This window comes from Dipodomys ordii, unplaced genomic scaffold (genome assembly GCF_000151885.1).
Source record: "Dipodomys ordii isolate 6190 unplaced genomic scaffold, Dord_2.0 Scaffold72, whole genome shotgun sequence".
Classification (NCBI taxonomy): Eukaryota; Metazoa; Chordata; class Mammalia; order Rodentia; family Heteromyidae; genus Dipodomys; species Dipodomys ordii.
This window is the reverse complement of record NW_012267288.1, coordinates 5,367,040-5,377,968: the sequence shown is the minus strand read 5'-3', so window position 1 is coordinate 5,377,968 and position 10,929 is coordinate 5,367,040. Positions and strand designations below refer to the sequence as shown.

Below are 10,929 nucleotides of genomic sequence, written 5' to 3'. Positions count from 1 at the left end.
GAAACAGGGATGCTCTGCAGATGTACGAACAGGTCAGATCTTTTCAAAATAAACATTCAGTAACGTGAAAAACAACAACTCTAACATCCTTCTACACAGAGCCAGCACTCTGGGGAGATGGGCAGGGCGGCCAGAGGCCAGGATCCCCGCCGGTCAGGAACCTGTATGGGACATAGGTGGGCCCAGATGTCCAGAGCACGGGGCGGCAGGGGCCAGGCAAGGGCACCAGACAATGGGTGCTAGGACACTGTGCATTTACAAGACCAACTACGGAGCAGGCAGCAGCCACGCATGTGTGTCAGGCTGCTCATTCTGGAATGAGGACGGTAGTCTATCATTCTGTGGCTGTTGGACTCCGAGAGGGGCTACTTTGTGGAGAGGACGAGGGCCACGAGGAGACCATAGAAGTTGAGCACGTCTGCGAAGATGAGAATCAGGATCACGCCCTCTGAGCAGCTGGGGCTGCTGGGCAGAGCCCCTCACGCCGGCGTCCACATGCCAATGGCAAAGCCCGCTTCCAGGCCACTCAGGCCCATACCCAGCTGCACGGAACTCCTGTAAAGGGTGATGCAGGGAGTTGGCGATGAGGGCTGCCATCACCAGGCCGTAATGCGTGACGAAGTCAGCCATGACGGCCGGAATGATGGATGTCATGACCAAGGTCTGGCTGAATGACCAGCACGGCGGAGGTGCTAGTGCCACGCTTGGCTGTACCATAGACAGCACCCGGGACGCTGAAGGTCATGGTGCACAAGGCACCCGTGATGCTGAAAGACGAAATGTACCAACCAGGGTTGTGCTCAGCCTGGACTCATCTGTGTGAGGGCAGGGCCGAGCCGGACAGACCTTGGCAGGGCAGGGATCAAGGGGAAATGGCGCAGAAGCCAGCAGCTGTGAAGGCAAAAGCAACCCCTCGTGTAGCTTTTTGTCTCTAATCCCATTGGATTCCGTTGTGTCTCTTTTGATTTCAGGAAACTGCTTGCCTGTGTTGTCTTCCAACTCAATGAACATTCTTATCATCTTATCTTTGAACTCAGTATTTGGAAGTTCCTTCACTCCAGTGTCATTCTGATTAGGGTGTGTTTGTTGTGGTGTGTATACATGTGCATGCATGTGCATGTGTGTGTGTGTGTGTGTTCCAGTACTGGGGCTTGAACTTAGGGTCTGGATGCTGTCCCTGAGCTTTTTTTTTTTTTTTTTTGCTGGAAGCTAGTGCTCTGCCACTTGAACCAGAACTCTACTTCAAGTTTTGGTGATTAATTGGAGATAATGGGTCTCAAAGACTTTCCTGTCTAAGCAGGCTTGGAACTCAGCCTCCTGAGTATGGAGAATTACAAGCATGAGCCACCAGTGCCCAGTAATTAGATTCTTTACTGAGGTGTTAGTGATATTTGGAGAAGATGTATTTCCTAGTTTTCATGTATTTCTCATATTTCTGTGCTGGCATTTACTCATTTGAAACAGACCCTGTATACTGGGCCTTTAGTTTTCTGAAGCTTTGCCTGATGGTTAGTCTCTGTATTTTCATAGTATTAAATACTGGCTTGGTTGATGTGTTTTCTCCTTCCCTCTTTATTGGAATTCAATCTCTATTAGATGTATCAGTTCGAACTCTGATATGATTTTTACAAACAGTAAGAAATGATGGTTAGTGGCGTCTACAAAACTAATCTCATTATATTTCCAGAAGTCTAGAGTATTGGTAGGGTATGGTGTGGAGGTTATAAATGTAAGAATACAAGGAAGACATATGAGAATTTAGCTATTGAGGGATGGGAAAGAGACAAGATACAATGTGTAAACCTCGGGGGAGAGGGGGGGGAAGGAAGTGGAATAGAAGAAAGCAAGTACCTGATACCAATGTGTGTGTGTGTGTTTATAATTTAGAAGTTGCATGTGTGGAGGGGAGGGGCGCAAATAACCAAGTGTTGCAGAGAGGCAGTAAAGAGTAAAACTCAGACATCCATAAAAATAAAAGCAAAAGCAAAACCAGGCACAACATGAGCTTATTATAGTTGATATTTCAACATTTTTTCCTATGTGCTAACTTATTTAAGTACATAGTATTACCTCATCGGCCATCTATCATCTATCCATCCATCCTCAGGGTCTACTGTTTGCCAGGCAGGTGCTCTGCCACTTGAGTCATATCCCCAGCCCTACAACATATATTTTTAAATGAATGATCTTTGGCTTATTCTATTCTTTCTCTTACTGCGCCTTCCTTAATATGATGACTCCTGAATTATCAAAGATAAGATGAGATTCCTGCTGTTAGTGGTACTCTGCCCACACGTGGCATGACTCTTGCCGGCACCAGCTCCTGTTGGGATTACAGGATGCACCTGTGCAGTAGCCCCGCAAAGAACTAGGTGCACAGCATTAAGCTATAGTGGGCCCTCTACAGAGTTGGGCAAAGGAGCCACAATGTTAGTCCACTGTAAAGCTGGACACTTAGGGCTACACTTAATAGGTCTGCTGGGAACCTGGACAATTGAGTCTGCACTCAGACACGTCTACAGGGCTCTGGTCTTCTGTGTCCTGTGGGGAGACTGGCTTCCTGGCTGGGTCTCAGTGAGTTTGCTGAAGAGCTGGACATACAAGGCTGAACTCACGTGACTCCACTGGGTATCTGGGTGGTCCAGGCCATAGTCTCCAGCATCTCTCCCTCCCCACCCTCGAGGAAGCTCCTGGGCCCTCCATGGGGCTGAATACATAGGGCTATACTCACTTGTGTCTACCTGTAAGCTGATGCTTACTATCCTGGGTCTGCAATGGGGCTGGACCCCTGGGGCTGTACTCAGCTATAATGCTAATGTTTTGTTGTTGTTGTTGTTTTACACTAGTTTCTATTGCTGCTGCACTTTTTTTGGGTCTCTTTCTTAGGCTACTTTAACCAGCCTTACTTTTAAACCTGTTTGGATTGGTTGTGCTAGCTGTCAGCAAATTGTGGCCAGGCATTGGTGGCTCTCTCATCCTAGCTACTCAGGAGACTGAGATCTGAGACTCATGTTTCAAAACCAACCTGGACAGAAATGTCTATGAAACTCTTATCTCTGTTTAACTCCCAAAAGAGCTAGAAGTCGAGCTGCTGCATCTCAAGTGTTAGAGAGAGGAGAGGGAGAGAGGGAGAGAGAGAGAGAGAGAGAGAGAGAGAACTCAAAAGTTGTATAATTTGCTAACTTCTAAAATCTTTGCATTCCGGATGTTGGTCCTCCCATGTAGTCAGAAATAAGAAGTGGCCTTTTGGATGGAGTTGCACAAGTGTCAAAAAATGGCAGGTTGATACTGGATGCTCACTTCTCCGTGCAAATAGTTGAAATTTATTCTTACATATACTTGCAGCATTAGCCCTCTTCCTGGCACATGGTGGACTTGAACTAATGGAGAACTATCTGCATTTTGTATGGTCTTCTGTGAGTAGATGTGGGTTGGAGCTTCCTGGTTGGGGATGGGAAGGAGAGGAGCTGAACAGAAGCCAGGCCTAAGATGTTCTTGGGTAAAACCATTTTCATGGATGAGGGACACTCAGTCCCTAACACAAGCCTCCTAAGAGATGCACAAATTCTTAGACTCTTATAAGATTTCCTTCTAGTGAGTGAACCTCCATGGGTTTGAGTTCTGTTCAGCATTTACTTTGGGTGAACTGAAAGTTGTTGGGTGCCTATTAACTTACACAGGATAGATGATTTATAGTTTCTTTTTCTTCTATTGCTATTTCTTAGTCTTTTACTTTTCTGTGTTAACAGTAATACTGTAAAAATGATGTATTTTCTGTTAACCAAAGATAGCATTCTGCATGGAGGTTAGAAGCAGGAGAACCAGGCCATTTCTAATTGGTATCATTAGACAGTTACAATTCAAATTCCATTTTAAATTGCAATTCTCCCTCCCTCCACCTCCCCCCTCTCTCTCACTGTCTCTCTCTCACACACACACTCTCTCTCACTGTCTCTTCTCTCTGCCAATACTGGAGTTTGAACTCAGAGCCTTTCACTCTTTCTTGACTTTTCTTACTAAATGCTGGTACTCTATGACTTGAACCACACCTCCACTTCAGCTTTTTGCTGATTAATTGGAGATGAGTCTCTTGGATTTATCAGCCTAGACTGGCTTTGGAGCACAATGCTCACATTTCAACCTCCTTAGGATCTAGGATTATAGGTGTGAGCCTTCAGTGCCCAGCTCTTCTCTTTCTGAACCACTGCTGATAAGAGAAGGAACATTTTGATAGCACTAGACAGTGGGAGAACCAAACTTCTACTTCTCTGTACATTTATGTACTATAATGACCAGACCATGGTTTTATTCTGACAATCCAATCTTTTGCATGAGCTTAAAGGTCTCCTTATTTTACTTTGTGCATAGCTGTTTGCCATATCCATGTGCTTCTTCAAGCAGCATGCTGCAAAAAATTGCATCTGAGCAAGGTTTTAATTTGCTCCTATGAAATTGACTGGGTAAGGAGTGAATGTCACCCATCTGAAAGACAGCATGGTCGTGAGAGCCTGGGCTGAGGGAAGAAGTCATCCATGCAAAGAAAGGGACCATATTGCAATGCAGTAAGTCAGCATGTTGGGAGATCAACCCTATTGAGGTGAGGGGGGTTAGTAGGACAAACTCTGATACAGTGTTCGAGTTCAAGCTAAGTGAGGAAAACATCTGTATGGAAAGAGGGCAGCCCAGTGGGCAGTGTGGGAACCACAGACTGGTGACAATTCGAATGTAGATATGAGCTCACTGAATCGTAGCTTCCTTTAATCTTTGTTCTGTCTCTGTGATTCCACCTGTGGTAATCCACATGTTGCATTCTTGGCACTCTGTGCCAAGTTCAGTTCATTTCTCCTTCTTTTTCCCAGTGTCAGGTGCAACCCAAAGTAACCATGAGAAGCTCCAACCCACAACTACTCACAGAGAAACAAAGGGCTATGATAACTCTCCATCAAAGGGCTGGTTCAAGTTTCATCTGTTAAAGGAGAACCTGCCCCAATTTCTAGAGAATGTTTCCATGATTTAAAAAAGGTCTCAAATATACTTTAATTTGTAGGCACAAACTAGAGCTTTGTTATCTGTTTCCCTATATCCTTTAGAGGAGAGTGGACCCAAACCAATGGGACTGTGTTGACCACTGAGCAGCATTAGCAGGATCCATGCTAAGGGTATGAAAAGGGGCAGCTACCTTTTGTGCTCACATCTTCTCTGTACTCTAGGTAGTTTGTGATAGGCTGAATATCTAAGCTCCAAAATTTTTATGTTGAAATTCTATCCCTTGATGTGATGTTTTAGAAAGTAGGATCTTAGGAGATAATTGGGACATGAAAATGGAGCCTTGGTGAGCAGGAATACTGTTCACCTGTAAGAAGAGACATAAAGCAGAATGCTGGTCACTGATGCTTGAAATCCAAGCTACTCAGGTGACCTTGAACTGGGAATCATGGTTTGAAGCAAGCCTGGGCAGGAAAATCTATAAAATTTATTATCTCCAATTAACCACCAAAATGTAGGAAGTGGAGGTATAATACAAGTATTAGAGTGCCAGTCCTGAGCAAAATAAGCTAAGGGACAGTGCCCAGGCCTCCTGAGTTCAAGCTCTATTACTTCACACAAATAAAGAAAAAGGCAGATGAGAAAAGACACGAGGGAACTTTCTTCTCTTTATCACATCAGGATATAGCACAAAAGGTATCCATCTACAACCCAACAGAGGCCCTTCACCAGAACACGACCGTGCTGCTACCTTGTTGTTGTGCATCTAGACTTCTCAACTGCAGGAAATATGTTTTTACAATACATGAGACAGACACCATGTGTGTGGTATTGCATCATAACAAGCCAAGCTAAGCTAATATTCTGAAGTCATTGCAGAAAAGTACTCAATATTGAGACAAAGTCCACAGGTTCTGTTGTCAAGTAGAAAAGGCATCAGCAGTATTCTCTCCTTTTTCAGACACTAAAAAGAAAGAAATCAGATGTGAAGGCTTTATTGGAAATAAGATGGACTATAAAAGCAGCATCTTCCCACTGCTATGGAGTGGACTATAGGGAAGTGAAAGGAAGGGTGTCATTTCTGGAGTGGAATGAGCAGTGACTGGGTTGGGGAAATCATCTTTTTCTCGTGACCAGCATTTTAGCAGTTCTCCTCCCGATCTGAAACCTCTGAAAGCGTCATTACACCAAACCACCCCTCCCCGTCCCTCTCCCTCCAACAAGGGAATCTTGATTGCTACCCTCTGTAGCCATACCACTCTCCTTGCCAAAGATGAAATTGGGAGTCTGCTTCTGATGGAGTTCTGGTCAAGGATATGTGCTTCAAAGTATCTAGGAAAATGGTCCAGAGTGTTTCATCCAATGGCAATGCAGTATAGTCCTTTTTCCTGTCAATACTCAGGAAAGTATGTAGCATCTGGAACAATAGCCATGTAATGATATAAAAAGGTGACCTGAAAACAAAGCATTTACTTAGAAAAGTGTAAGTTTTAAAACACATAGAAATTTACAGTTCTGATCCTGATGGTATGGAACTTAGACTGCTCTTCTTTATGAACTTATTAATGAAAGCATAATGCTTTGTTATCATTTAAACAAGTAAGTCTTGGTGTCGTGAAAATACAATGCAAAGCTTCCTAACAACCATCTGGTAAGCCCTTTGCTTCAAAATTAGCATATAGCAAAGCTGATAAGACTGTGACTTTCTCTGTTCATGTTGAATCAGAGGGACTTATATTCTGAGTCATTAGAAGCAAAGATGAGGATCATTTGCAGATAAACAATGTAGGATTGAGCACTTAGAAGCGTCCCTTTTATGGGGAGAAAATCAGAGCCAGATGTTAAGATTTCCTTTGGAAATCTCTTCCTCTTTTATGTAGTACTCAAGTCAAAAACCTCAGGATTAATACAACAATTAAAGGAAGTTTCTTAAATATTCATAATTAATACAAAGCATGAACTTGTTATGCTACTACAGCTATAAAGCTTAAGTATGGTTAAGTAACAAAATGAAGTAGACAAAAAATAGTACCAATAGTAGTGGTGTATGTCTATAATCCCAGCTACTTGGGAAGACTAAAGAATCATGGTTGAGGGGCTGGCAAAGTGGCTTGGTGGAAGAGTGCTTGCCTAGCATGCATGAAACCCTCGGTTCGATTCCTCAGTACCACATAAACAGAAAAGGCCAGAAGTAGTGGTGTGGCTCAAGGGGTAGAGTGCTAGCCTTGGGCAAACAAAGCCCAGGGACAGTGCCCAGGCACTGAGATAAAGCCCAGCCATGGCAAAAAAAAAAAAAAGAATCACTATATGAGGCAAGTTAGCAAGACTTCATCTCAACAAATAAGCTGGGCCTGCTGACACACATGAGTCATACAAGCTATATGAGAGGCATAGATAAGAGAATATTATTCTGAATCCAGTCCAGGCAAAAAAATGCAAGAATCTATCCAAAAATACTAAAGCCAAAAAGGAGTAGAATCATAGCTTACATGATAGAGTACCTGCCTAGGAAATATAAAGCCATGTGTTCAAACACTAGTGATGCAAAAAACAAACAAACAAAAACAAATTAATAAAAGATTCATTGTGCATGTGTCACATAGCCTCAGGAAACTCAGGCAGGAAGATCACAAGTTTGAGGCCAAGATGGGATAAATAATGAGAAACCGTTTCAATAAAACAAAACACAACAGAAAAGTTCATTCAAATAAAAATATGAGAAAAAATAAAGCAGAAGGGTTAAATAATGTATAGTGGAAGGGTAAGAAAAATCTAAGCTAGGAAGGCTAGAATTTCTTAGCAAAGAAGCTGTCAGGTTTACCAAATGCAATGAAGGTCTTATTATGTTTCTTGTCAAGAGACTTCCGACTTACAATGCCTAGACTGCTACAGACAAAGATCATGAGCTTCTCTTAAAGTATAGTATAATTTTGATAGTGGAAATCATTTTCACAATGGGCTGCACAAAGATGCAAAACTATGAAAGTACACATGTAACATTTTGAGTCATTAACTTGTAAATTGCAAAGATCGGAAATAAGGGATTTTCTTCATCCAAAGGATATCTTAGTTACTTAACTGATGATACAAAGTATAACCAAAGTCAACAAAAGGAAACAGAAAAGGAATGTATGTAATTATGCCAAAGACAGGATGCATGCATTTTTCACCACCTAATAACACAATGGGTAGATGGATTAGTTAATTATACAATCTGACTTAGAAAATACAGAAGAGATTACTTAAAATAATGCCACTGAAAGGGCTTAGTTGACTTCCTTTGGATGAATGGCATTCACACATTGGTGACAGTATTTTTTAACATTTCTGAGCAAAAGTAGGAATGCAGTAGTATTTAGACCACCTACATCTAACCTTCATTAAATTGCACAACACATTCCTTTCAGAAAATGCTCTTTTTAATAACATTCATTCCAGTTCCTGATAGAAACTGGAAACAGGGCTATGGCATTTAATTAATTCGCAATATGCAGCTGTACCTCAAGCCCTTGGCAGCTGGCCAACCATTTTACTGTCAATTTTTTAAGAGTAATAAAACATTTACACCAGAAATAATTTCAATTTCCCTATTAGTTCTTAATTTAGTGAGAGAAGCCAACAAATGCAAGCTCTGAGCATGTATTCCAGAAAAAAAGAAGGATCAGGACAGGATGTAAACTCAAGAAGTGACATGCCAAAGTTCCAATATCATATTATGAGATATGCTCCCGAGATAACATTACCACATGACCTGACTCTGCCAGGCTTTTTTTTCATATAGAGTAGAAAAATCTAAAGCACACCAGGTTAAACAAAAAGGCAAGCATATTACTTATATTAATAAATTATAATAAAAGCAAATGTGGAGTGAACTAAGTCCAAGAGCTCAAATAACAATAGATGTGTTCTCTTGATCTAGATGATTAATTTGGTGTTCTTCTACTATTGGTCCATCATGTAGAAAGAAACATGGCTGACAGCCTCAGCAGTTAGACTCACATAGAGAGAGCTTCATGAAAAGACTCTACTGAAGGGTTCTGACTGGTTTGACTTGAATGACCAATATCTATAGCTAGACTTGTTACATGTCCGTTAGGTTTAGGTTCTCACCTTAAACCAAAGATGATGGCCAGAGAGAGGGCTATGTAAACTCTTTCCTTACTCTAACAAGCCCCTCATTACATGGATCACATCAAAAAGTGAGTTCTCAATAACAACAGAGAAGTCCAAAAAGTACAGAAACTGTCTGCACAAAATTGTCAGGAGATCTGATAAGGGCCCACCATTCAGAGCATATAAAGAATTCCACATCTAAATGACAGCCTAGGGCTGGGAAGGTGGCTCAGTGGTAGAGCACTTGCCTTGCATGCCTGAGGCCCTGTGTTCGATTCCCCAGCACCACATAAGAAAAAAGAAAAAAGCCAGAAGTGGCACCATGGCTTAAGTGGTAGAGCGCTAGCCTTGAGCTGAAGAGCTGAGGGACAGTGCCTAGGCCCAGAGTTCAGGCCCCACAACCGGACCCAAGAAAATAAAAATAAAAAATAAAATAAACGACAGCCTAGTTAAACAACAAAGGTCTTGAGTAGACGTTTCTCCAGAAAGTCTTAATACATGACCAAGAAGCATATGAAAAGAGAGTCACCTTTACCAGTTATTATGGAAATGTAAACTAAAACCATAATGTGTGTTGGTGAGAAGGGAGAAAATGGAAGCCCATATTCATGTTTGGTTGGAATATGTGTAGCCCTTATAGAAAATAATTTGGGGGACCCCAGAAAAAGTTATATTTTTAGTTATATGTCTAAAAGAATTGAAGACAAGTATTCAACAACTTATAAGCAAATGTCCTTAACAGGACTATCATAATAGGTAGAAAGTGGAAAGGATCCAAATGTCCATTAAAAAAGTGAATAGATTAACAAAAAGTAGTATATCCATTTAATGGACTATTATTCAGGCATAAAAAGAAAGAAGCACATATGGATGAAGCTCAAAAAGATTGCCAGGTGAAAGAAGCGAGACACAAAGGGTACATATTTTATTATCCCTTTTATATAAAATTTCAGAATAGATAAATCGACAGAGAGACAAAAAGCAGAGTTATGGTTTGGGAGACTAGACTGCATAACATGTATGGGATCTACTTTGGAATTATCAAAATAATTTTAAACTAAACAAGTTCACTGTTCATGCACTAAAAGACTCTGAATGATACTCTTGAAAATGGTTAATTTTATGTCACATTAATTTCATCTGCATAAAAACTAATTTTTAAAAGTTCATCAGGGTAGACACTTTAAGACCTCCCCCTCTGCCACACAGAAATACTTTAGACCCTTAAAACATGTTAGTGCTTCAAGTATAAATACTAATTGATAGGGAATATTCTAATGTCTTAATTGAATTTATGTATCTTTTGAATTTTTCTTGTTTATAAAATTGAAGTATGACTTGCTTTATATTATATATGCTTTCATTTTAGAAGAAATGTATTTTATATGGTATAATTATTAAATTAGATACTACTAATTTCAATGCTAGCAAAGGCATCCAAGTAGTATTAGTCCCACTGAGACTAAAGTAACTATTAATGGTTCTTATCCCAACACCCATCCCACCCCCCATTGACAGCTTCCCTGTAATTTTTTACTTTCATCTCTTTTATTTTCATGCCTTCTTCCCTTGCTACTTGCTTCATTAGCTCTTGTTTCAATGAATGAAGTTCTGAGCTGGTGGCTAACATCTGTAATCCTAGCTACTCAGGAGGCTGAGCTACTCAGGATTGAGGCTTGAGGCCAACTGGAAGAGAAAAGTCCAAGATATTCCATCTCCAAATAACTATCAAAAAGCCATCCTGTAGGTGTAGCTGAAGTGGTAAAGTACCACCTGAACAAGGAAGGAAACTGAGCAAGTATGAAGTTCTGGGTTCAAACCCAGGTACTG

General features: G+C 41.1%; 1 pseudogene; it reads right to left on the bottom strand.

Annotated features, from left to right (window-relative positions):
* Positions 1–283: 283 nt before the first annotated feature.
* Positions 284–745, bottom strand: LOC105991364 (annotated as a pseudogene).
* Positions 746–10,929: the final 10,184 nt, after the last annotated feature.